Genomic DNA, 4,984 nt, shown 5'->3' with positions numbered 1-4,984 from the left:
GTGTGTGTGTGCACGTGTGTGTGTGCACGTGTGTGTGTGTGTCTGTGTGTGTCTGTGGGCGTGTGTCTGTGTGTGTGTCTGTGTGCGTGTGTCTGTGTGTGTGTTTGTTTGTGTGTCTGCGTATGTGTTTTGGTGTGTGTATGTCTGTGTGCGTGTGTGTGTGTGTGTGTGTGTGGTGTGTGTGTGTGTGTGTCTGTGTGTGTGTGTTGTGTGTTGCGTAGTGTTTGGTGTGTGTATGTCTGTGTGGTGTGTGTGTGTGTGTGTGTCTGTGTGCGTGTGTGTGTGTGTGTGTCTGTGTGTGTTGTGTGTGTGTGTGTGTGTCTGGTGTGTGTGGTGTGTGTGTGTCTGTGTGGTGTGTGTCTGTGTGTGTGTTTTTTGTGTGTGTGTGTCTGTGTTTTTGTGTGTGTGTGTGTGTGTGTTTGTGTGTGTGTCTGTGTGTGTGTGTGTCTGCGTATGTGTGTTGGTGTGTATCTGTGTGTGTGTGTGTATGTGTCTGTGTGCGTGTGTCTGTGTGTGTGTTTGTGTCTGTGTGTGTGTGTGTGTGTGTGTGTCTGTGTGTGTGTGTGTGTGTCTGTGTGTGTGTGTGTGTGTGTCTGTGTGTGTGTGTGTTTGTGTGTGTGTCTGTCTGTGTGTGTGTCTGCGTATGTGTGTGTGTTTTTGTGTTTTTTTTTGTGTGCGTGTTTGTGTGTGTGTGTCTGTGTGTTTGTGTCTGTTTGTGTGTTTGTGTGTGTGTGTGTGTGTGTGTGTGTGTCTGTGTGTGTGTTTTTTTGTGAGTGTGTGTGTTTGTGTGTGTGTGTGTGTGCTTGTGTCTGTGTGTGTGTGTGTGTGTGTGTGTGTGTTTGTGCGTGTGTGTGTGTGTGTGTCTGTTTGTGTGTCTGTGTGTGTGTCTGAATAGATAGACAGAAAGAGAGAGAGAAAGAGAGAGACAGACAGAGAAACAAACAGACAGACAGACGGACAGAGACAGACAGAAGTGGAACACTAAAGCTGTAGACTAATGTTCATATTACTGCCTGTAGTATTCAAGTCAACTGTCTGTGAAAGGGTTGTCATGGTAACGTATGACCAGTGAAAACCCCCTTTGAAGTCTGTGATGAGATCTCTTTGATCTTTAATCAGGTTAACGACCGTGTCACCTGCTGAAACTGTCAGCTGGCCACACTGGAGCTGTTCAAAGACACAGAGCAAGCTCTCAAATAAAGCCTCAGACTGCTAAAACGATAAGTTCTATCGGTGAAATGATGTAATCGTGAGCACCACAAGACCTTTGTGAACGTATTGATGTAAAATTTATGTTGATAAACTTAAAAATGTGGGAATATCAGCGATTTAAAAAAGTGGTTCGCTCTGCGTTTCGCTGGGAAATGTGGAGGACATTTAACATGGCCGTGAATGGAGGCAGATGTGGAACTCTTGTCATTTGGAAGCTCATCGAGCCAACAGTATAAGGCATATCGCAAAAGTGAGCAGATTCTCTGAAACTAGACAAAAATACCTACGTTTTGATGTATATATATAAATTGTGTATGACAAGTAGATATTGTGGGCGTGAGAGCAATTTATAGAGAGGGGACAAAGATTTTATTCCTAAGCTGCTGCACTCTAACGATGACATCATCCACTCTAGGACACGCAATACACACTCACTAGAAACGCAGAAAAATCCTGAAATGATCACTAAACTTAAACAGCTTTTTCACAAAAACTGTAAAAGATATCAAACTGAAAAGCCATAGCCTAATACCTGAATATTTTGTGAACATTTTAAAGTTTGTTTGGCTTCTGTAGGTGAAAGTATGAAGGAGCTGAAAATTTTGGGAGCGGAAGAAGATTTGAAGGATTTGAAGCATGCTCTCATTCACTTCAATGTTAAAAAAAAGTCATAAAAAGCTTAATATTTAAAAAAGTATAAATAGCAGAAAAAAAGTTGAAGAAGTCCCATCATTAGCTGAAAGAGCTGAACATTTTAAAAGTTGAATGGTTTTAATAGCTGAATGTATGCAGAAGTTACAGAGAGCCAAAAAACGTACGGAAGAGGGAATAAAAAGAAAAATAAATAAACAAAATGGCCGACAGGAACAACAATAGTTGGAATGCTGCTGAACAGCATTCCCACTAATAAAGAACAGGATAACAATAGTTGGAATGCTGCTGAACAGCATTCCCACTAATAAATAAAGAACAGAATAACAATAGTTGGAATGCTGCTGAACAGCATTCCCACTAATAATTATACTCGAGTGAAAAAAAAATCAACACAATGCTTTTGTTTTTTGAAGTAATAAGACACTGAACAACATGTGTTATGCAAGATGGAGCTAAAAGTGCTTTATATGTTCTGAAACTAACCAAACCTTGTCATTTATTTTGTGGATTTTGGTTGATATTTGATCACATTTTATGGCAGGCTTTTATTTTGTTCCAGTTTTATTGGATTTGATGGCATTTAAACACGTCTACTGTATGTAGCTGTAAAATGACGCAGTCTGCTCTTTTCTTTTTCCATGTAAATTCCTTTTTCTGTGGTAAGTGAGTTTAATAATAAATGTCCTTATTGTGTCCACTCCCACATGTGTTATGCACTCTTAGCCATGCATGTGGAGGTCAGAGCACAAAACAAATTTCAGTTGTCGTGGCTCCTTTGTACAGTCTTATTCATGTGCATTCTTACGTAATACACCAATGTTGCGTTAATAGTTCACATGACACTTGAGATGCTGAATCAGCTGCATAGCAAATATTTCACTGTCCCACATGAGACTTTATTGTCAACCTGAGAGATCCTGCAGGGTCTGCCAACATACTTCTGTGATTGTACACTTTGTTCTCCTCTACTCCCCTCCCTCACTGTTTGGTCGTCACATTTCACCTCAGGTTTTCAGCAGTCACATTTGTGTCATTCTCCATTTTTTTTTTTTTTTACATTTAATCTGATTGTATTTCCATTGATGTCAGACTTTCTCCATGACTGAAGTTTGTTCAGTGAATGAATGAGTGCTGATTAGGATATACAACCTGAAGTTTCTCTAAAGGTTGTGTATTTGTGATATAACTGAGAGAGTTAATACAGTTTAACAGTTACTGCACATTTTGTTGCAGTTTTGGTACATTCTCTCTGTCAGGTGTCTATTTAGATCAATGGTCAGGTAGACACACATACATGTGCACTCACACTGTTTTGTTGTATGGTTCTTTCTGTCTTGAGGTTGAATTCTCATCGAAACATAATGCAACATTTTTTTAAGGAAATCCCCATTTAAGTTAAAGTTCAACTTTATGGTCATGTGTATTAGAAATACAATGGAATTATTGTGCTTTGGCCCTCTCTGTCCTAACACGAGGGGGACACACTGCAGACCTGTATTTTAACAATGATTAATATACATACAGTACACAATAACACAACAAGTGACATGCATATGTGCGTCAGCTGTTCAGCAACCGGACTGCCTGAGGAAAGAAATGGTTACTGAGGCAAGTGATTTGATGCTCCGATAACGTTTTTTTTTAATTTTATTTTTTAAGATGGAAGGAGCGAGAAGAGAACATGAGTGGGCTGGCCGGTGCTCTATTGTTATCGGAAGTTGCAATATTTTCAATTTATAGTAATACCTTTTTAAAGGATTTCAGCGCAAAAATGATGGATACTTGAATACAGTGATATATACAATTTCTGAACAGGAATAACAGAAATTAAGAGAATAATGCGTAAAAAAATGTCAAATGTAATTTCAACCTGTAATTTTAGGGTGCTGTTTTTATTCCCATGTGCATCATCATGTTTCCTTTTATTGTACTGTACTGGTGATGATTTCTGACTGGGGAAGATAACGCTAGATATATACAGTATGTGCATGGATAAGCTAAAAGAGATTGGTTAAGATTTGAAGATTGAAAGTAAAGATGAGTTTAGGTTTGCTAATGGCAAAAGTATAGGAATTAAAAAATTACACTATCTGAAGCTTTCCCCCTCTTTGAGTCACTCCAGTAGGGATAGATCCATTAATAAAGTTTTTTTCTGTCACATGCATTAACAAAAGGCAGCATGTGAGTGGAATGACAGTAAAGAAAATACTTGGAAACAGCTCAACCGTTTAGTCATCCCAGGAAGGAATTTGATTACCCTGAAGCCAAGTAGGTGGTACTAGTGTTCTCTGTTTTCGAGAACTTTTTAAGTAAAAAAACAATATAATCACACAAATAAGAAATATTGAAGGTACTGCATTTGCAAGTGTAACTCCTTTTTCTATTTTCTGAAGTAAAACTGTAGTTTTTTTGAAAAGAAAATGTTATGATCAATGGTTAAAGAAATAGTATTTAAAACAAGTTAAAACTGTGGATGCTTCCTGTTTCTGTTGTGAAAAAGATTGTGAGGTTAGAATTTGCATTGTTTCTGTGGATCTACTTTGTACTCACTGTGTAGTGAAAGTGTTGGCTGCACTCTTGGCTCTGAAACTGGAAAGTGGAAATGTTTCAACCTGCTCTGTCTATGTTTTGTTCTCAAGAGGCAGAGATCCTTTAATTTATACATTCTATTCAACTATGCTTTAACATCTTTGCTTTAACATCCTTATAAGAAGATACAGATTACATGATAATAACAGGCATGAATGGGGTCTTTGTTCTTCTTGCTAAAACTGTAAAATTATTGTAAAACTGCCACTGTAGAGTAAAACAAAACCTGCATACTGTATTTAGACAATCATGACTTTATAGAGTCTGAAGTAGCTTAGGAATGTATTTCCATTTTTCTTTACAGTCAGATAAAAAGAAATGTTGGCCTTCAGGCAGCAGAAAAGCCAAATAATTACTAATAATTATTTAGCAAAGACAATTAAGTTTATGTAACCCAAGGTAAAAATCTAAACAATAATTTAACAAGTCCCTCATCGCTTCAAACGTATGAATTCCCGTCCTGTACAGTAGGCGGCAGTAATGCACCTGTACACTGGCTTGCCAACCGCCAATGTACAGAAGAAGAATA

The sequence above is a fragment of the Sander lucioperca genome, chromosome 3, assembly GCF_008315115.2.
Source record: "Sander lucioperca isolate FBNREF2018 chromosome 3, SLUC_FBN_1.2, whole genome shotgun sequence".
NCBI lineage: Eukaryota > Metazoa > Chordata > Actinopteri > Perciformes > Percidae > Sander > Sander lucioperca.
This window is presented reverse-complemented; position numbering follows the sequence as displayed.